The 23,766-nt window shown below is 37.2% G+C and overlaps 1 protein-coding gene and 1 long non-coding RNA gene across 10 annotated transcripts in view; one reads left to right on the top strand and one right to left on the bottom strand.

The window, feature by feature from the left end:
• LOC105837761 (hormone receptor 4) overlaps window positions 1–23,766 on the top strand; it is a 181,622-nt gene that overhangs the window by 104,426 nt on the left and 53,430 nt on the right. For 5 of the 7 annotated variants that reach the window (XM_036282638.1, XM_036282635.1, XM_036282637.1 and 2 more), the window contains exon 1: window positions 17,867–18,493. The exons of the other annotated variants lie outside the window; for them this stretch is intronic. The gene's annotated coding sequence lies outside the window, so the exon portion shown is untranslated. Of the gene's footprint in view, window positions 1–17,866; window positions 18,494–23,766 lie in introns of those variants that run through there. 7 annotated transcript variants of the gene reach the window in all.
• The window catches only part of LOC105837762, a 167,923-nt gene that overhangs the window by 101,683 nt on the left and 42,474 nt on the right, over window positions 1–23,766 (bottom strand). For 2 of the 3 annotated variants that reach the window (XR_003626732.2, XR_003626731.1), the window contains exon 2: window positions 16,597–17,867. This is a non-coding gene — a long non-coding RNA (uncharacterized LOC105837762). Of the gene's footprint in view, window positions 1–16,596; window positions 17,868–23,766 lie in introns of those variants that run through there. The other variant, XR_001139171.3, reaches the window with a different exon arrangement.

The raw sequence follows: 23,766 nt of genomic DNA, 5'->3' as shown, positions 1-23,766 counted from the left end.
ATGAAATCGAAAAATATTAGTTAATTTGCAATTCAAATTGTCTCATTATTTTAATATTTTCCTTAAATAGACATTTGGTGATTATTCAGCGACTGGTGTGGTAACCTGGATTGTCCTAAATTTATTGAAAGTTTTTCTTATCGAAAATTTTTTTGCCGCTTTGAAATTATCTTTATGGAAATATCTGTTAAATTTTCGAATAATTGACAACTAAAACTAATTTATTTCTGATAGATTAAGATTTAGGAGAGCAAATATACAATAAAATCATTTAATTGATTTAATTCTCTAAGTTTAGTTCTCTTGAGCTTAGTTCTCTCTCATTTCAAATTTCAACAAAATTTTTATCTAAAACCTACTTGTAAAAAAAGCTTAGTAAATGAAATTGAAAAAGCGCGGAGCTTTTCTTAACTTTGTTGAGAAAAAAAACAAGAAAAAGCTATAGCTAATGGAACAATCACTAGCTTTCTTCACATTATATACACCTAAATATTTAAGTCTCTCCACCTCAAACAGATCGATTGAGAGCCACTGCTGGGGCAAGGCTGCCTCGCGTAAAAGGTGAATGCATCGGCGCTTCCTACATTTACGCAATCGATCCTACGAACATAGTTCGCACGTAGAAATCGACACGCTCGCACGCATATTTACGCGCGAACGCGCGTCTGTATTGGTCGCCGCGTGCGGTGTACAGATATCGTGCGAACGAACGAATGTGGAAACAATCGTTTCTCGTGGATGCACCGGCCGTGCGGGCCAGTCTCATTCAGAGAACCAGAGACAATAAGCGATGAATGAAGGGGTCTCGGCCGAACTAACATAAGACACGAGGTACGAGCCACTGGAAAAGAAAGAGAAAAAAAAAGGAGAGGAACAAAATTGCGTTGAAACGGCAATTAACAATCGGCGGTCTCGAGAGCTTTCACTCTTCCTCCTCCGCGTTTGACCCTGAGCGATGAAAAGTGCGAAGCAAAATACACTCCTGTGAACTTAACGTGAACTTATAATGCTATTACATACACGCACTTCTTTTCACAACTGCAGCTTTCGATCGAGCATCACATTTCTTACTTAACACCTTAATACGCATGTTATCTCGTATAACGCAATAGTATTGCTAAATCGATTTACAAAAAGGCAGAAGTTATCTATACTCAGTTTCGGATTCTCGGAGGAAGGGAAGGGTTAAACTTATAAAACGAAGAAAGCTCAATGATATTAATTAACGACGTTTGTTTGTTGAACCTAGAAATGAATTCTCAGGATCAACCTTGAATTCCTGAAAGCTTAGAATTGAACGCATTAGAATTATACGCGTTAGAAGGAAACCTTTTCCAAGGCGGTCCAGTTTGAGTTTCGAAATTTTCTTGCATTCTAATGACTGCTCCGGTATGCAACCATGAACGCAAAGCATCAGTATGCGGTGGTTTTATCGTCAATTATAAATGCTAAATACATTGTCGACCAGTAATTCCGATTTATGTGATCAGCCGTTGCAAACGAATGCGATATTACTAATAAATACTCAAATACAGAAACACGAAAGAATAGGAAAAAAGTACATTGCCTACGTTCATCATCAAGAATATCCCTTGACCAATGGTCAATTATCATTGCAAATAAAACGTCTACTTTCAACATGTATTTTTATAACAATTATACATCGTTTAGAGCAATTATGATAGATCGAAGCCATAAATTATCTTTGAGAGATAAAAAATAGTTGTTACCGCACTTGTTGGACAAGCGCGTACAAGTAATACATTAATACTCGTCTCGCTGCTATTTGTATCGTAGGCTTTTTTTTTTTTACTTTGGACATTTCGCATAATTCTTCACTCTCCCCAAACGATCTTCACAAATTAATTTTACCTATACGGTATCATAAATAACTTCAACTTTAAACAAGACGAAAAGAATTGATCCTTAATTATTCGACAATCGCAGATTTATTGGACGGAAATTGGCACGAACAAGTTGGAATTGACGACGGCGGGCGTGAGGGTGGCAATGAGGAGCGTTTTGCAATTGTTTTACTTGTAAATTAGTAGTCTAAGCGGCTAACGATGCGAGATTGGAAGTTTCTGGTGAAAGCCGTACGCCACGCGGCCGGCCGACCGGCCGGCCAGCCAGTCAGTCAGCCCTTGACCTTCCCTCGGCCGAATTCCGGCCGAAGGCGCCGAGGACTCGATTTCGTAACGCCCGACGAAAGAGACACGCCCCGCTAAAAGTGCAATTTCGTTGCGGCGAGCGCGACACATGGCACGGTGAAAGGCCTTTTAATATGAACGCATACGAGCAACGTACATACGCACGTGTATATATACAAATTACGGGAGTAAACGGCCCGTACGAAAACGAAAGGATTCTCCTTCTTCGGCTCGTTCCTCCGTTCTACGTGCGGGCGCGCGCGCGACTCGCTTCCGTCGCGATTATTCGCCTTACCGACGCAGGTTGCTTTCGCAAACTTTCCCTATTGTTTAAAAAAATCAAGCCGCAAGTCGTGGCCGTCGCCGCCGCCACCGCCGCCACCACCACCACCGCCGCCGCCGCCGCCGCCGCCGTCGCCGCCGAGGTCATTCAACCGTGCTAAACACGCTTAAAGAGGTCGTTCAACCCCGCCGTGGCGCAGCGTAAAATTTCAACGTACGGCAACAAAAATATATTTTGACTGATCGTATACATTCTGCAGTTTATTTAGTTTTAAGATAATTTCGTTTACGAACACGTTGAAATTCAAAAAGGGAAAAGAATAAGCGTGAGAGAAATAAGTTATTAATCCTGTACGCAGTTGAAAATTTTGTATTAAATTTAACAAAGTATTGCATGACCCTAACGATCATTCAAATTTTGTGTTAATTTAACGCAAGATGAATATGTTGTAAAATAACACAAATATTATGTACAAAATTAACATAAAATATATAACGTTTTAATTTGGAAACAGAGAGTGGAAACATATTTCTTTGATAATTTTAACACTAAGAAATGTTGAATATTAATGTAACATTAAATTTGAATAACATAATTATGTTAAATTAACACTCGAGTGTATTAAGAATTTAACACAAAAATGCTAACAAGGGTCGTTTTTAACATAAATATAAAATATTCTCTCTCCTCTGCTTTGACTTTTACATATATGTATAAATATATTTTTACTTTTTTCAATTACAATCAGCAGATTCGATATCAATAATTAACTGCATCTCTAAAATCAGTTTCTTATATTAGTATTTTAATCGAAATGCAGCCGCAGATCATAATTCTGTTTTGAAATCAATATTTTTTTAATTTTTTTTTAATTTAGAAAATTTAGAAAAGGATTATTTATTGAGCAGATTTTAAGAGAGAAATTCTAATAGAGAAATAATTAAAGTCGTATCTTTTTAGTAATTGTATTAGAGATACTTTGATGCGAGTATTGATAAAATATGATAAAGCCGTCGAAACAGGAAACATGTTATTCGTGACATTAACAATAGCTACCTAGTCCAGAACATCATAGCATGAGTTTCCATTGATTGAATGCTTCCCGGTCCGATACCGGGAATAAACCGTTCCGCCGCTGGGAATGTAGCTTAACGATTTCAGATACCTCCCTTCCCGATCCTCTCTCCTCACACGGGAATAGGAAAATAGTGGCAAAGAGAAAGGTCAGACCAACGCGAAAATCCTTGGGTCTCTCTCGATGATAATAAGCAAAGGAAATATATTTCATACGCTCGCATCCCTCACAAACGTCTTTGTATTTACAAACGACGTCAGTGCAGAGATAGTTTTATTCTCATTTATAATGTATCATAATATCTCTTCAGTTTCCTTTTTTAGACGCGGATAACTTAAGTCTTGACTACCATAAACAGCAATAGTTGGAAATAGTTTAAGTTTGTTTAAGACATAATATTATTATAACAAATTTTAATCAATTAATTTTGAGAAACATTGATTGTTTTTATTAAGATAATTCACAGATTTTCAAAAGGTTTTTATAATAGCATGCAGTTTTAGACTATATCATGATAAAAAGCATATTTCAGCATAATAATTTAATCGAGCTTGGATATATAGGTTCAGAAAGGAATTCATCAAGAGATATAACAAATTTATAATAAAAGATAAAAGGAATGTCTCGATATTTTCGAATGAAAAATTAATAATGGAAATTTTATAATTTTAAAAGCGATAATTTTCGAAAATAATTTTTAAAAACACACGAATTCAGTTTTAACATAAGTACAAAATATTTTTTGTTATATGAGGCTCTTTAGACAGTAAAAGATTAAATTTAAACCAGACGAATATGAGACGTATACAATTTTAATCTTTCAATTTATCTCCTATTTAGTCATTTATTTATAAAATAGTAGAAATATAGTTCCAAAGTTATTAATTGTTTAACGCGATACTGATAATTTATTTCACAGTTTTAATATGTAATAACGGACATAATTTATATCATCAAAATACTTTTACAACTATATATATTCCTAAATTCTCAACATTTATTATATAACATTCCATATTTTTTCTCTTTACGTAACGATCAAAAAATTTATATTTTTGCTATCGCATACTCATGTGGCTCGTGTGAAAATCATGCTTCTGATTTTTTCATTAACATTTATGATCGCGCATCAGTGTAAATGTCGCCTGATTTGCGATTTACAATAAAGGCATGAAATTAGAGAAGGTAAACATCGTCTCAGTAATGAAAGGTGCAATTGGCGTTGACATCGCGGTCAATTTGGCAGCTTAATATTACTTGTGCCAAAAATATGACCTCAATAAGTTATATATGATTCTCGTGTAAATTTAATTATTTAAATTACAAAATATTTAACTTTGTAAATTAGATTAAAGATACACTTGAAATGCATAAACAATTTATAGAAAAATTTTCTTCACATTCCACAAAATATAAAGACATCGTTTGCAACCAGCGTAACTTCATAATTTATTTCTAAAGAATCAGGAATTACTACTACTTGTTTCTCAAGTGGATGACAGTCTGAGTTTTTCGAGAGCTTGAGATATGTGGCTTAGAAACTCTTCGGTAAACATGGTCTCATATCTAGGACGCTAAGTCGCTACGGTTTATTCGTTTTCTTAGACTTTGAGAGACACGATCTACCTATCCGTCTCCATGCTTCTCACACACATTTTCTCGTACGGTATTCCTGTATCTACGTCTAAGACCGAGTTGGCCTAAGCAGGCGATTTCTCCAACGTGCAATGTACAATGGCAACGATGAACAATCCACGCTTATTGCTGCCTGGCAGTGAAACCGCCGTTCGTATTATTTGCATACATAAGCCTTTACAAATACACACGCACATATATAAACTATTCCGTCGCGCATATCTCACAAGTAACTATATCTTTATGTGATTTGCCGATTTTGACGAAATCTCATGTATTTATGGAGTAGGTAAAAATAATAGACACGTATTTTTTATATCGACAATAGTGCGGTTTTAAGGGTGGGGAAACTACCTCTCGTATGTACAGAGCAATTAACTCGTTGCATTTAAACTCATAGAATTATTTTTGAGTTTTGATGATGAAAAGGATTTTTTTTTTTGAAAATTCGATGCAAAAATTATAGATTTTAAAATGGCGGATCAATATGGCGATTCAATAAATTGAAATAAATTGAAATAATCTTATCTCGCTCTTTGCCGAACCCAGGAATAACCGATAAGGAGATGGCGAATCTTTTCGTATTTTATTTTTTGTATTTTATCATTTTTTAATATTTTTATATTTTAAAATTAATTTTAATTTTTTGCAATTTACTCTTGCACCTCGCACATGGCTACTTCCTTACTTTTTACATTTTTTGCAAAAGTGACATGCAAGAAAAAATTGTTTTATACACAAAGAAAAAGTTTATTCACAAAGAAAGAGAAACCACTTGAATAATTCTGTAGATTATTGTTTTAAAAATTGTGAAGCTATTTGCGATAATATAGCAATCGTAAAGTATTTTTGACGTACAAATTTTTTGTATATAAAAGAATTTTTTTATATTACTTCTGTAAAAAATATAAAAAGTAATGAAATAACAATAAGCGAGGTGCAAGCAAATTGCAAAAAAAAAAAACAAAAAATAAAAAATATATAAAATAATAAAACAGAAAAAACAAAATTGGAATAAATGCTTGCGCACGCGCGCGCGTGTGTGTGTGCATGTGTAAATGGACCTTTTTTAAAATAAATTTGTACTTAACTAATATAATTGAACCATCACTGGATAAATGATTTATCTTCCAATAATTATTCAGATGTTCGAATTATTTATATCTCTATTTTAATGATCTAATTTGTCATTTCTTTTTTTATAAAGATACGCCAATGTTTTCTCCAATTATTCGAATAATTATGAATAATGCCATATTTTCGTATCCAATCCTGTTTTATATTGTACTAGTACAATGAACAGATAGTTATCATTGTGAATAACTCGATTCTCTCAAGATGCATTTTTACGAATCCACATAGGTTTCCACGGTGAACAACGGCAGGACTCGTTGCGATTGTAAGATAAGCCTTGATTAACTTGTCAATTCTCAAAACCCTCGAGTAACGAATGACTCAATCGAACGTTTTGTTTGTACGCTATCAACACTAACGATTACTGTATGAATAAATGTAACTTTTGACGTCGACAAGGTATATTAGCGCGTCATGTCATTTGTGGTGACTTTGGTTTTACATTTCTAATGCGGAAACCCCAGCATTTTCATTAGTAATTAGCTGGCTGAAATTAATGTTATTAAATTCTGTGCTGATTAATTGGAATGCAGATTTGCCTAAACATAATTACGTTATTAATCAAAATTGCGGTAATGAACATTACCACTGCTCATAATTAATTGATGAAGTCTTAGAGATACATACACGTTAGAGAACTTGACAAAATACAATAATAGATTTTACAATTGTAAGATTTTATGATTAAATGTAATAGCAATTACTTCCAAGAAAACTTTTACTTTTGAAAAATTTCTTAAATTGCAAATTTTTTTATCTTTTAATTTCGGAACAATATTTCCTTTTTTTAACAAATTATTTTTTTTTATTTAATATTATTTGTCCATTCTTTTCCACTAAGCTTCTAATATACAGCTCGAAATACATTCCACAAATATTGGCATTTCTGTTACTAAATTTAGAAATCGTCAGATTAGAAAAAGTACCACAGCATGACGAAAGGATAAAACGATTAAAACGATCGCTATCAAAGAACTTGATTCTTGACCCAGAAAGTCTTTATACCAGACAACCGGGCGAGGACCACTTTTTGTTTCGCGGCTGTTTATCAATATTGACCATGTAAAGTCAACGTATATATGTTTGCGTTCATTTCTAAGCAGATGTTAGTCATGCTGTTTTTTGATCAAATAAGAAATTAGTTATGGATCTCACGTTCATTTTATGGCAATAATATATTATAAAACATACACATAATAATGACGAAATTTAAACTCTTTAGATAATAGTACAGTTAAAGAATTATTGTAAGAAACAGTCATTATTTTAATTAATCATCACATATAAAATATTTTAACCGAAAGCGCAGAAAAAAATAATTTAATATATAATCTATAATCATTTTGGAATAAAAAAAATCAACTTTTTCTTAATTAGATCTATTAAAATTGTTATAATAAATTTTACATTAAGTACATTAAGTTTCCCGACATTACGGAAAATAAATAATTTTAGTATTGATGAGTCATATAATTAAATTATAAAAAAATTTCTTTATGTAAATAAATCTAGAAAGATGTACTTTCTTTATTTAAACAGTCAAGTTGCATATGCACAAGTGCATACGTTTATCCTAATCGTATTTCGCAATCACGAATGTATAACTTTGACTTATTACGAGCTATATACGTAAACAGGTTTTAGCTTTGCGTCGATAACTTCTAATCCGACATGTTGTCGACGTCGGTTACGTACGATAATCTTGAAATAATTGTCACTCTGTCCGGCTGTGTAAAAGGCGGAATCTGAAATTAGTCTCGCTGGAAAAGACCACTAGTGCAGGCGGAAGTACTGATTTCTCCGACCGACGACTTCACGTCACACGACGCGCAGTTTCGTTTTCCTCGTGTTCGCGTTTCGTCGAGTTACATTTTAATTATTTTATAGTTTCAGTATCGTGTAACACACTCTTGTAAATGCCTCTTGTAAATTATATAACAAGTGGTATCCGTTATATATTACCGGCGTATTCGTTCGACCATTTCACCATTGATTAATACGAAACAACATACGTCACTGCCAATATTTTGGACTCTGTAAATCGTTTGAATCCGTAATTAAACGATTAAAAAAAAAAACAATTAGTCATTACGAGTGTTCTGCTTTAATTATTGCGAATATTCATTTGAGATATTGAATTTTCATTATCGCTTTATATATTTAATTTGATTAACGCGGCTGTCTCGCCTCAATCGTGCATTATGCAAAAATCAACGAGTGTACAAGTAAATGTTTTAGGAAATTTAATTAAAATATTCCAACGTCGATAATTACTTTGTGCACTCTCCGTTTACTGTATTAGAAAACTGGTCTTTGAAAATGTGCATGCGGTCGATATGCATTTTCTCATGCCTTCCCCAGTTCCGTTACCTGATTATCTAATTACGTATATGCATAAATTTCGACACGCACATATACGCAGCTACGCGGACAGATTATTTTCAATTCAAATTAAAATCTATTTTGAGCAATGCATTTCTATGTGGCTAATAATCTTAGATGTTATTATATATCATAACTCGAGATTCTTTCAAATATTATGCGCAATATAGTTTTATGAATGATTTTATTTTTCTTTTTTGCACTGTTAAAGTAAAATTACTTTCAGAAACTCATTTTTTGACACAATGCTTAAAATAAACAATGAAATTTTTAACTTAAAACACATAAAAAAGAACTTATTGAAATCAAAACTGCCTTAAATTCGGACTTGTAACAAATGAAAATTATGTATTAAAACCTTTGAAATTTATTTTCAAAAAGATATAATTTAATGATAATAACGCAACATTTTTGTAAAGGAAACTTTCGGTATTCTGCGCAATCGCAACTTTTTAAATGTGCAGATTTAAAGCGCTGCGGAAGAAGCGAACTCATCAATTGTATGAAACCAATATGGGTTCAAAAACATTTGGACAAAGAGCTGTTTCGTTTAGGTTACCGTTGCGCGACGCGGGATCAGTCGGTCGATCCCGAGTCTGTCGCTTTAACAACCGTTGGACGTCCGTGTGCGGGGTACCGCAAGCCCCACTGACTTACAGAACTACTTTCCCTTCTTTCTCGCTGCGGTGCCTGCCTCCGCCACCGCCGGCTACGAGCGGAGAGGCCCGTTATCCAAGCGGCTCGTCGAGAGTGAAACGCTCGTATATACCGGTGCTCTGTCTTCCCACGAAACGAGTGTCGCACGGTCTGATCGGACGAACTTTCTTCCACTTCCGCCATCATCAATATTCTTATGGTGATATAATCACGCGGCAGTAGTCGACACATACCCGGAATCTGTTACGCTGACGGCATTGTTAAAACGCACAAACTCTGAACTAAATTAATAATTGGTTTTTTTTTTCTTCCATTGAAACTGAATTTAGCTTGAGTCACAGCTTTTGACATCTGTTTACAAAATTGACGTTCTCATTAATTTTTTTAAATATTGACCTACATGTTCGTTTAGATCTACATTCTGACTTCGCTTTCTTTCTGTATCCGAAAACAGATTGTCTCCTTTTCCTGGTATTGTCTATCTTAGCATATATTTACGCTCCTTTATGATATATTCATACTACTATCAGATTTCATACGGTGGTTGACGGTTAGAGAAGAAAGTTGAATAATCTTAGGCGTAATCCCGAGACAACGTCCGCGATTATGTACCATACGCGAATGTTTAACGAGGGCGAAAAACAGGTTCATTAAATATTTTAAGAGCGCATAATTTATGCTTTCTCCCGCCTAATAGAAGAGCTACTAGCACTAATAGCGGAACCGAGCGACTGACACACTTCCTATGAGTAGAGAGAGAGAGAGAGAGAGAGAGAGAGAGAGAGAGAGAGAGAGAGAGAGAGAGAGAGAGAGAGAGAGAGAGAGAGAGAGAGAGAGAAGAGCAGCATGCTCGCGGTCTTCTTGGAACGAAACGACGACGATGATAGACGTCTAGTGATACTTCATAACAACGAAAGTATCCAACACCGGAAATAGATTGTTTCTCAAGGCGACGAACAATAGCTGACCCGAATATGCGCCGGAATGACAAAGAGATCGACCGAACGACCCGAGCTTTATTGCAACTGGTTGCGCGACGAAAGGTCATCAACTGGCCAGGATCGAGACCAGGAACACTCTTCGTCTATTTGGCCGGGCAGCTTTCCGTTCTGAGTATGATTCGACTCGTGAGCACGAGAATCGATACGTTTCCATACAATAAAATAATTTGTCGTGTCCGTACAATAAAATAATTTTTTATAGAGCAATGGAATTTAAGATAAAAATATTTGCAAGTGTACAGTGAGAGACTAAAAATGACAAAATTAATTATAAATATATGAGACGTCTCTAAATATATTGTGAATTTAAAAAAATCTGATTATATTGACCCAGATAATTTTTTGCCAGTTTGCCAATTCTACTTCAAATTTGAACATGTATCAAAAGAAAACTGAAAAAACACCGTAGATCATACAATTACAAAATCGTATTCCTAATTGTTAAAAGAGTGTCCCAAGAATTTTGAAGATTTTTTAGAGTCCAACAAATCTTTTGAAAAATATTGATAGTGGTCTAGGTTGTCTGACTAAACAATGAAAAACAAGGTAATCTGCGAAATGATTAATATAACGTTAAACGATAACATGTAATATAAAATGGAATAATATATGATTATATGAAATACAAAGAAAAATCTTAAATACAATTTAGCATTAAGTTTTTTTGTTGTCGAAATGAATTATTTTTTTAACTGAGGTGTATTTACTTTAGGAATTGTCTCTTATTGTTAGACTCTTATTGTCAATTCATCAGTTATTTGATTTAAAAAAATAGGCCAATTCTAATGTGACATTCCTCCACAGCAGACACAAAAAAGAACGAAATACAAGCAATTGCGTGATGCAAAAAAGACTGCAAATAATGAATTTTCGCCTGCTTCACTTGTACCTATGGCAATCGCTTCTCACTTATCTACAAACAAGTGTAATTACGACAATTATAGAATGAGAGAGAGAGAGAGAAAGTGCTGAGCGAGTATTTTTGAGGTCAGGGCAACGCCACGCAGGATCTTTGCAGCCTTTACGGGGCTCCAAGGAGTTATCCTAGCGACTGGCCTTTGTCGGATCCTTCGTCGCAGGAGCTATTGACAAGAATTGTCCCCCGCGGAAGACGCGAAGACAAGGACTCGATTTCATTCCATAGGAGTCTACAGATGCGCTGCCGCTCGCGCGAGTCCTTGGAAAAAAAGAAAAAGAACGTTTGCTCGTAAATCTCATACCGACCGATGACGAATCTTACCGCGTCACGTGGACTATTTCTTCTTTCTTTACGATGCGTATGTCATGCTATGACATAGCCGTGAAATTAAAGCATTCGATCAGTAATCGCCTTCCTTTAGTCATTAACGCAGACCGATTTAACCGTCAATTAATTTTCATAAGATTTTTCTAGTTTGCCACAACTTCATCAAATATTAACGTCTAAGTTTGAATGCTGATTTTGAATTAGCATTCACAACATTAGTTTTTTCGCTATAATATACGCTATGATCAACACCGTTGTGGAATTTTATTTATACAATCGAGATGTATTAGCAGAGAAAATCAATATGTTATTTTTAAGGAATATTCAGGTGACATACTGATTATTATATATTGTATAACTAATAAAATTAAGAAATATGAAAATATAAAAATCTATTATCGCTAGCGATAATTAACAAAGATAATGATTCCTAAATTAAAGTCGAATAGTTTATTAATCTAATAATAAAACTTGCCAATTGGATTGATTAAAAAAAATTTTGATCCCAAAATTAAGACAACTATGCTTAAATCTGCATATGCAACTTTCTAACCCATTTTATTACAATTCTGAGAAATTTTCCTTAGGAACAAAAAAATGGATTAAAATTTGTCGATTTTTGCCCGAAATACAAACCGTCAAAGTTTCCCAGGTCATACACCCACGTGTGCGGTAAACGTAACTTTTTGATAGTGTGCGGTCAGAGGGATATTTTAGAATATTTACAATTATACATATAATTTGAATTGTGTAAATCTCGTTGATTTGATATTTAAATAAATATTTAAGTAATGTATTTTGAGAATGTGCATATAGTATATATATGTATATTTATAAAAGGTTTTTCAAAATACATAACTTAAATACTTATTTATATATCAAATTAACGATATTTTCACAATTTAAGTTACATAATTGTGAGTATTCTTAAATTATTCAAATATAAATCTATATTTGAATAGTATATCTTGATATATCATATTCTATCGGATTTTAAAACAAAGACGCATATTTAAATAATTTTTTGTTACTTCAAGTAAATTTCAAATTTATCAAAAAGATCTATTACTAAAATAAATTTTACATGTTACGACATATATTTTAAACGTGTTCGTGCTGTATACGGTATGCCATTCTAGAAAAACAATGCCTTTGTCTTTAGGGAAATATTTGCAAAATGAAGTGTTACCATTATTTTATAGAGGCATATTTAGCTCTATGCACGTACGCTGTGCTTTATACGCTACTCTGCGTCGGCTCGTTCTATTCTAGAACACGGCTTCGTTCCATAAAGACGACGGCAAACGAATCACCGAATTGCGCGGAATACACCGCCGAAATGCACAGTATTCAAAGGTGGAATCTCAACAGACTGTCTTTGAGCGACGAGCAAACATAATTTCAATGGCATTCTTGCGCAACGTATCGATCGGAAAGATCAAGATCAAGAGACGCTGCGACACGTGCCGCGTGAAAATCAGACGAAAATCACGTGGCCATGGGCGAAACGTGATTTCAACGGTGAAAGTTTTTCGGTTATCGAACATCGTGGCCTAGACCGTAAAAGAATAACAAGAACGCGTGCAGAACAGTTGTCACGGGTATATTACTCACACTGTGGCTTTCTCTTTCGATTTCGAACATAACGGCTAGGTCTTTTTTTAATAGACGAATCAATCCTTTATCCCCGTCGACAAGGGAGAACAAAGGATGAATTGGTAAGGAAATTCCAGGCGCGAATCAAAGGAGCACAAGAAAGCATTTGTACTCCCCAAACGCCTCACAAATGTAATTTTATATTCTATTATTCATGCATAAACAATAAATGGCATAAATTACGAAATAAGATGGAGTCTAATAATCTTAAAATAAGAACTCGTTTTGTTTTAGTTTTTTATAAATTGTATCAAAATGTAATATACATTTTATTATAAACTCTCTCTTATTTCGCCGCGAAATAAATGAGTATTTCAGATACGCTGTACGCAGGATCATCTTTTATAAAATTAAAGTACGATCTGCAAGTTCTTTAATAACCTACACGAAAGATAAAATGTAATATTAAAAGTTTTAATAGCGATAGATGGAATATGAATACGAAATTACATCTCGCGCATGGAATTACTATTGCCATCAAAATATCGAATAAAATTTTAATATTATAAATTACTCCTACGCACTGAAAGATGTTAAATAAAACAATTACCCTTACATCGCGTAGTAAGAATGTTAGTTGTCAATTTTGTTTAAATCATTTGTCAATGGATGTCGTATTAATTGTTACTTTAAACCTATTTGAAAATTGCTAAATGGATTGAAAAGGATTAATTGATTTAAATTTTCAAGTACACGTATTTAATAATAAATAATTAAAATGTAATTATTAAATAAATAAAAAATTAATAGTATTTATACAACATCCTTCTCACGGTTGACTGATCGATGTGAGAGAAGGTATTCGAAGTATTTTATCGAAACATGCATCTCGCAGTTTTATCGAATGGCTCGATAATCTAGCGAGCAGTCAGCTGACCGGTGAAAATGGAGCATCATCTGCGTTACTGCGAAAGGGGAAGGTCGTGCGACGTTGAAATATAGTATTTTATATATGGAGCTCAAATTGTAGATATCGACAAGTTTCTAAATATACGTTCAAATTATCGTGATATGCGATTAGGTAGATAAAATTGACTCGAAAGATCGATAAATTTTCAATAAATAACGTTAATAGCTTATTAATTTAAATTTTTAGAAGAAAATTGACATAATCAATCGAATTACAAAAGACAACTGATATTTTATCGACGGTCACATTATTTATTTTTTTGGGGGAGAATGAAACATCTATGTGACCTCCATTGCACCCACGAATACAATATTATATGTTTATCTCTCGCCGCGTCGCGACGCCTTTTCCATCTCAGGCGCGTGAATAGCGCGATAAAGAGAGAGAGAGAGAGAGAGAGAGAGAGAGAGAGAGAGAGAGAGAGAGTCAGGAACGCGAACGGCTCGGCTCGGATGTGGATGGCGGCGTTGCAGCGGCGGCGCGGCGTGGTGCGGCGCGGCGTCAGAAGTTCCCCTACTGGAGAACGTAGAGCGCAGCGCAGCGGCGGTTGTGTGTGCTGCCGTTTTACGAGGAGGGTTCTCTCTTCCACTTCCACGGCTCCTCCACCGCGCGGCGCGGCGCGCCGCGGGTTCTCGCTCTCGTCGTCGGTGAGCGCGAGCGAGCGAGCGAGCGAGCGAGCAAGCGAGGCAGCGCCGGTGCCCGTGGCCGCTGTCCCAGTCGTCGCCCTACTTTGTCGAAGCCAACTCCGAAGCTCGACACACACTCGGCGTGTGTTTTACACCTCCTCTCGGCACGACGACGACGACGGTGACAAACGTTTCATGCTCGCGCGCGTACACGCGCGGCGTACACGCACACGCGACGCACGGACGACGCGCGGCGGCCCGACGGCGCCGACGAGGGCGAAAAAGAAGAAGACGCGCGTCCAGCTGACGGGTGAACCCCGGAGTGGCGGTGGTGCGGGCAACGTGGTGACGGTGGTGATCCGTGGTATCGACCGGGCGAAATTTCGATCCGCGGCACCCTCCGTCCTCTCCCTCTCCCCGCTCTTCGTACTCCTCGCGCGGGCTGCGCGCGCTCGATCTCGCGCCGCGTGAATCCCCCACGTGCACGGTGCATCGCGAAACGAAAAGGGAGATAGGAAAGAAAGAAAGGAGGGAAGAAAGAGAAAGAGAGAAAGGAACCGGAAGAGGCAGCGAGCAGCGGACGGGACCTACCCACGTGTGCGTGCGCGTGTGTGTGTGTGTGTGTATGCGTGTGCGTGCATGCGTGTGTGACCTACGACAACCTGCCTGCCTGTCGCACGGTTTCGGCGCGCCATCCGACGCGAGTGTGACGTCCGACCCGGCCACCGAATCCCCCGTTCCACTTTTTCCACAGAGGTCACTGAGTGCCGCGCGTCAAATCGGAAGGTCGGCCAAAAGTAGGAGGGTGGTGCACTAGGTAGAGCGCGTTTAACGTTCCTGGTGGTGAGGAGGAAGAAGAGGAGGAGGAGGAGGAGGAGGTGGAGGTGGAGGCGGTGGTTAGCGCGAGAAAATCGAAGCCCTCTCGGACATTTCTAGAATTATCAGCTGCGGACGTTGCCCTCCCCGACGTGCGATCGTCGTCCCGCGGTGTTTTAATCGAGGCCGATCATTACACTCGGAGAGGATAACGACTTGCTGGTCCGCGCGAGCGAGCCCACTAACGACCAATGATCGGCGAATCGGAAATCGCCGAAGAGTTTGGATCTTCGTTTAGGATAGATTTTGAGAGAGCCGATCGATCGGCAGCGAAATACTCGCGTCGCAGTCGTTTGCGCCGCTCGGGAGAGAAAGTACGCGAACTCTCGAACCGGAAGTGCCATCGAGCGAGAATATTCAACGCCGCGCGCGGTTCTCTCTCTCTCTCTCTCTCTCTCTTTCTCTCTTTCTCCGTCCCTCAAATCTCCGCCGCGTAATCCTTCTCTCTTTCCCTTTCGCTATACCGTTTACGTAAACCTGTGCCGCTCTCAAAGAACGCCACGCCGTGTGCATTCAGATTATCGTTCCGGCCTAATCCCGCCGCGCATCGTTTCAAGTCGCCGGCGAGTGATGACGTCCAGACGTGCGCCAGCAACCTAACCAGCTGACCCATCTCCCGAAGCGGAAACACTGCCAATTAAACAGCGAGCCGACCTAGCGGCGCGCTATCCCGATCGAGAGCTCTCGTCCGCTGCCGTGATTTCTTCTCCCCCGCGAGAGCAAGCTCGACGACGACGAGGACGACGACGACGACGACAACGACCACGGCCAAAGTCACACGCGGGTCCTTTCCGGGTCGGGCATGCGCGGCGGGTCGCGTGTCCTCGAAACAGCGCGCGAGTCCAACGAAAGAAGAGACCACCGAAAGGATCACCTCGGACCTGACGAGGAACACGAACACGCTCCACTTCAATCTATTCGCGACACCGAACACTGCCGCTTCCGAATTTAACGAGACACTGCCATTTTTTTTTTTTTTGGAGGGAGGAACCAACAGAACTGACCTATCGATCGTGGCCGATTTGCTTAGAAGGAGAAAGGAGGAGGCACAGTTTATCTTTCGACACGGAAATCCAGGATTGTGATGAGACCACGTGATAAAGCGACGATTTTGATTATTTCCCTGGTGTTCGAGAAAACGATTTCGGATATCGTTTATGAGCGAGACCGTGCCGAAGTATCGATGTGATTTTCTGGTAAACGAGTCGCGAAATAAAAAGGGAAAAAGGGTGATTGTGTTACCTAATCATCGTTCGATTGTGACTGCCATTTTGATCCACGCACACACGCACGCGCGTACGTACATACGCACACACAGCGGGGAACGATCCAGATGCAACACGCGTGCACTAAACGCAATTGCAAGAAGTTTCACGAGAAGAGAAGCAAAGAGGGGATTGATCAGAGTGGGATTCAACAATTAATACATTTGACAATCACATTGCCCTCGAGTCATCGAGAAGATTAATATTTTGTTTCGTGCATACAAAAGTGATTCTCAGAGAATATTTGACACCGAATCTCGCTAAGAGCAGTTGGTTCCCAAGCAAGTGGCGACGATCGAGGAGAATCGCGTCGAGTGATCGTGCAGTATTATTGATCCGCAGAGGAAGAGACTCGTCACGTGATAGTCGGAGATAATTAATGTAATGAATCAAACGTTATCTACGCGTACGGATTCAATATCGATTTGATTTGAGGGGGCGATCGAGTGCATGCCCGGTGAATCGGCATAGCATTCCGCATTGATCGAACGGACACTCGCAACTTCGGGTCAAGTATCTCGAGATTGCGACGAGATCCTCGTTTCCGTCGTAGAACTCGTATAGTCAATGATCACCGATCGAAATCGAAAGTGACGATACGAATAGCGAGTATAAGAAGGTTTGTCGTAAGAACAAGTTGGATCGACGAAAAAAAATCACATCGACGGATCATCGTCGAAGCTTTCCACGGAATTACGGTGATGACTCTTGATGAGGTTGTTTGGAGAAATAGTTGTGTCTCCTCCGCGGGGAAACGGATAAAAAACGCGACCAAGCGGACCGGCAACGAAACCGTTATCATTCTGTGGTGCGAAGGTACCGGAAGACCCAGAGTCGGCGGCATAATAGACGAGCTGTCGTCATTATTATTGGGAGAAAGGATAACCCACTTACCGATATACCTCGAGCGCGTGCCCACAGTGCGTGTGTCTCACTGCCTTTACGTCTAGACGAGATCGTCCGAAAACCGTCTGGAAGAAAAAAAAAAAAGAAATTATTTATAGATTATTTACGGATCTCGACGAAGCTTACACGTCCACACAGCGCAATTATTGTTCCAACATATCTAGCTTTTAATATTACTTCGCGCTCATTTTAAGTAATATTTCGCAATAGTTTCATTCGACACGACAGTAATTAACGACATAAAGGACACTCGCTTCGGTAAGCACGAGAAGTTGTCGTGGTTTCTAGCGACTCGTAAAACCAGCGGCGGCGGCGGCTGCGAGGGTAGCGCATGGTGCCGGAAGTGTCGGACAAATGAGGAACAAGTGCGCGTGCAAGTGTCTGAGAAAACGGACCAGGCGGCGGAGACGCGTTTCCGACTGAAGCGTCCGGTGCGGAGGAGGTGAGGAATCTGTGTACGTGTTGGTGTGCGCGCGTGGTACCAGAATCCGTGGTGACGAATTGACGGACCACCGGTTCTCCGGACACCGGCGATACCAGTCCGAGTCGTTCGTCATCGATATTGCGGCGACCACGTGCTTATCCCCCCCCCCTCCTTCGACGGGATTTCCCTCGTCGGTGGCGCATCTTGAGGAGACTCCCGCTCGCAGCTACAATTTTCATACTTCGGATGTCTTAGGTGGAAAAAGATGTAAGTCAGTAGAACGTAAGGAAGTTAGGGCGCAGACGCGCAGTTCTGCACTTTTAAGGATGTTAGGTGTTAGATATTAGAACAGTTGACAGAGGGGGACATTCCTCATCGGGAATCATAGACATTGAACATGAGATAAAGTTCAACATTCCGAATACAAATAGAGGTTATCAATGATCCGGCATTATACTGTATATGTAAAATACATAACCAGCCAATATTTACGAAATTATACGAGTCATTATTATGAAGCCAATTAAACAGGGTAATCGGTAATATTTGTAAAATAGCTTTGCTTCTGTAACATGACAAATGTTGCAAAGTTAATTGGAATTTGTGCGGCATTTAATGTGTGTTTATAATGCTGCAGCTATTATATAAATAATCAACGCATTGTTTTACTTTATGATTTGTATTAAAGTGCACTTATCCATACATATATATACATATATAAAATGTCTTATTTTGCTTTGTATCGAATGTCTGAAGTTAAGAAAACCGCCATTCGTGATTTCATTTTCGAAGTAAAATTTATTAGGACTACGGAGAACCGTAGATATATTGTAATAAAGTGTAAACTATAAATACATCGTGTGAATACCGTAAATATCATAGAAACTTAATTTCAATCACAAATTTTTTCACGACGAAAAAAAGAAGAAACAGAACCAGGTACACACAGAAAAAATTCTTGTTTTGAATATATTTTCATTTTTTTGAAACATTAAAAATTAAAATAAGATTATATAATATTAAATAGGCATGATTACGTAAAGAAATTTTGTATAATTTTATTAAGAATACAAATGTATTCTAATTACTCAATTTTATGAGTTGAGGAAAAAAATCAAATTTAAAAAATTAAACATTTTCAAAAATTCATTAAAAATTAGAATTTTGCAAGATCGAACAGTAATAACTTAAAAAATTAAAGCTCAAATAGTAAAATTAAAAAATTAATAATTTTTAATTTTAATCACTTATTTTTAAAACATGTAAACTTTGACTGATTAACATTTTTCTTGAGTGTTAAAAATTTATCTATGTAAAAGAAAAATATATATCTTTACAGAATACGAGTCTTTATTTATATGTTACTTTAACAATGCTTTAATTCTTTAAATTGAAAGATATACATGAAAAATTAACTTTAATCTTTGCTATTCTATATTAAATATTGCATCTCTCTCTCATTGACATCTATATAATTTTATTTCTTTTCTTTTTATTAAATTTCTTAAATTATTAGATTGTATCTAATTTCTATTTTTTCTCGAATGTTTATTGCTATTATTTACAAAAAAATTCATGTATATACATATAAATGATAATACATCTGTAGTGTATTGAGCTCGAGTTCATAAGTTTGCACAAGTTCAAATGATCGCGCAGATCAGTCCTGTCATTCCTGCGGAAAATTATATTTTAACAGTGAACGAGATACACACATCATACTTATCGCATAAACAAGTAGCGTGTGTGTCGTTGACGAGAGAACGCGTGAAAAAAAGAGTGTTAATCAAATGCAAATCGTGAATGATGCACACACTCAACTCTGAAAGGTCTAGGTCGCCATCGGTTGTGATTTCTTCCGGTAGACGGAAATTTGTGAGAATTAGTTTGACAAACTGAGGCGAAGGACGAGGTCCAAATCCGTCTGAATATACCCTCGCCTTCTTCTGATCAGGAAGAGAGAATCTCATGGGTAAGCGTAATGCTGATGCAACCATGAAAGATATACGGTCGTAGATAGATCGAGAGAGACGAAGAAGACAGGATGAAGAGAGAGATTGTTTTTTAACGAATTCTGTTAACCTTGGCGAGGCCATTAAGAGGTATGAGAACATCTACAATAAAGACGGCTATGTGGTACACGTAATGTCCGACTGTGGATTTCTCGTGGCGATCTTGCATCGATTTTATCGTCAATTTATCGCGGTCATGTCATTTGATCCTGAAATACCAGGGCTTTTTAAATCTATTTAATATTATCGAAAACAACGACATCTGCTTAAGGCAGTGAAAGCGGAAGTAGAAGAAATCATGAAAGATACTTAGACAAAATAAAAGATTCAACATGTCGAATACCGAACGCATTTGAAGGTTAATTAATTTTAAAACAACAGGCGTAAATATTGAGGACATAGTGCGACTTAATTAAATACTTATACGTATCTCGATACGTACGTTCGTAATGCGATTCGCAACGTTGCACTTGCACTTCTCGATGTTTGTTAAACGCGAAACGAAGTCAGGCATGCGAGCAGCCTTGAGGCAAATAATTTTCAAAGCATAAATCAATTTGTGTATCACATTGTGCTTTTTGCCGATATGTTTTATCATTAGATTTAAAATTATAACTGACTTACCGATTTATCATTATTATTCTTTTTAATTATATAACAGATATTTTCAATTGCGTGCACTTCTTAACATACGGATCGCTGCTAAATATAGATTGTTACACAATACAAGATATTTAATTATACCACTAGTTAAAAACAGAAACGCTCACGTACGGTAATACGTCAAAGATTCACTTGATATACTTCTTTATATTTATTATTTACAAATTAATGAGTTAATGAAATCGTTCCTCATGAAATAAACAAATTCATAGATAATAATTATTAATTTTGATTTCTCAAATTTTTCGTTCGACAGACCGACGGTTCCTGTTTAGCAAAAATAATAATACATGCTGCGGAATTTAAAATGAAATAACTGTAGCCTTTTTATCATGATGTAGATATGAGCATACGCGTTTTCAAATGTAATGTACAGATTTGAGAGATTTGATGATTATGATAGGTACATTGTTGCAACATGATACGTTTGTAGGGGCGTTAATTAGAATGTTGAAATCATCCGAGTTAATACTGTTGCATTAAATTGGACGGATTGAGAGCGGCGCGATAAGAACAGCGCGCCGCACGAAGAGCCGTAGTATTATGCAAACTTGAAGTTTATTCTGGCGGATGAGCGCGCAGTAGTCCATGGCGGTTCTAATACAGGCTGACTTTGCTCGCGGCTTGTAATTTCTCGGCGACCATGATACGCACGAATCACACGTAAGTCGCGCACGTCGGAGACCCGCCAACACTGGTGCAAGCATATTTGTCATAAAATACCGCACCAACGACCCTAATACGAAGCTGAGAAACTGAAGCAGTAAATTGAAGGACACGAAAAGCTGAGATAAAGGTCTCGATCAAAACCAAATTAAATCTCGAACAAAATATGTATTTATCACGCTGAATATATATTAGTTACGAGGTGATACAAGTATTTTTAATGATCTATCTTTGAAAGATGAAAGGCAAATTTCTTCTTGAGAATTATTCTATGTTTTTATCAAATCAATTACATTGGAAATGATTTCCGATAATGATCGAACGGCTAAGTATTTTTTTCCATTGAAGATTGCCATATTATTTCATCCTAAATTGATGAAGAATATTCTTGGTGGATAATTAATATGCAAGGCATATGTGTAACGTCATATTTGGGACGTTCGTTGAACCGCTTATTCATCATAGAATTGCTGTTTACAGTCGAACTTATGTTCACAATGTCGACGAGATATCGGATCAAGTCAAAGTGTATTTGGCACGTAGCTCGTGGCGCTCAAATCCGGATGTTGAGTTGGAGATCTATATGCCTAATTAGGATGCACAAATAACACAATTTCTAGCTGTCGCGATATGTTTAACACGACCGTAAAGCACACCGAAATATATCATCTTCGAATTTCATTGACGATGTATGAATTCCATACATCCCACAATAGTTGTTCGATATGCCATATTTGTAAAACAACAAAAATTATGACACGTGCTACATCATATTATAAAAATACTGAATTAAATTAATAATTACTTACGTATTTCAATGAATAATAACGTACTACCATCGCGTTAATCTTTTCAATGAAGGAAAATAATTTCATGATGAAAATTTAATGTTATACATTTTCACGAAAATATGTATTACATTTATAAAGTAAATTATATCTCACATTTATATTTTGTGCCATTATGTCACATTATATTTGTGTCACTTTATCTGACATGCATTTTTAAAAATATCAAGTGTATTCATTCAACTCGAATATGATACTGAAATTATTGACAAAATTTTACATAAATTAATGATATTTATATTTTAGATCGTGCAGAAATTTTTAAGCTCAGAAGAAATTATTAATATTTAATATTTTATTATATGCAAATATTATATAAAACAGTAATTCTTCTTAATACTCTTTTTCGACTTTGCTGCAGCAGTTTTTTCAAAAAATTCATACACCTTCAAACGCCGGGGTCAAAAAATTATTCTGTCATATAAAATGTAACGGCAAAACTATCACACACTGAAACATATTTTAACAAGAAAATTTGTGTGTGTGTATGTGTGTGTGTGTGTGTGTGTGTGTGTAAATAATTAAATTATATCGTTATATTTTAATTAAATTAAAAAGTATATATGCTCGTTTAAAAGGCTTGTCAAAATATTTTCTTTAAATGGTGAAATTTTTAATTAACAAAACAGTGTTATTTAATTACTCATATATTAACCAAATTATGCTTTCTAACACAAAACATTTCTCTTCATGCATACAACTGAGTCGGCCACTATCAAACCGGTTTAGAAAAGACTTAAGGAATTGCGCAAAGAGGGCCAGGGCCGTTATTTCGTACACAATTACTGATAGTTGTTCGTTCGATAACTGTCATTGCGCATATTTTTTCATATATCAAAGTACGTGCGCAGTGACACTTATCAAACCGACGACTATCGGTAACTGTATATGGAATAGCAGCCCAGTTATTCTGGCGGATGAGCGCAGGTTGGCGATCCCAACCTAGTCCAACCTCCTCTAGTCCACATTGGGCACTCGCCCTCTTCCGATGACGGAGATTGAGATAGGTCGGATACGAACGCTATTGCGGCACAGATGCATAACGCTATACGTGCGTAAAGCGCACGCTATCATCAACTCTACTCACATAATACGAGATATCGCACACGAGAGCAATTATTAGCCACGGCCGATTCCCATCAAGGACCTCGATGTGGATCGTTGTCGTCGCCATGAGAGATGGCTCTTATCACTTGGAAAATCTATCGTGGCTGTTTAATTGACGATTGTTGAGACGCAGTTGTTATAATCGAGTCTGCAATCAATGTTGTTGCAGGACCCGTAAAATATAATAATTGAGATGGAATATGAACACACGGAAATAATACAACTTAGAACGATGAGATTCTAA

Source organism: Monomorium pharaonis, chromosome 2 (genome assembly GCF_013373865.1).
Source record: "Monomorium pharaonis isolate MP-MQ-018 chromosome 2, ASM1337386v2, whole genome shotgun sequence".
Lineage (NCBI taxonomy): Eukaryota > Metazoa > Arthropoda > Insecta > Hymenoptera > Formicidae > Monomorium > Monomorium pharaonis.
This window is presented reverse-complemented; position numbering and strand designations above follow the sequence as displayed.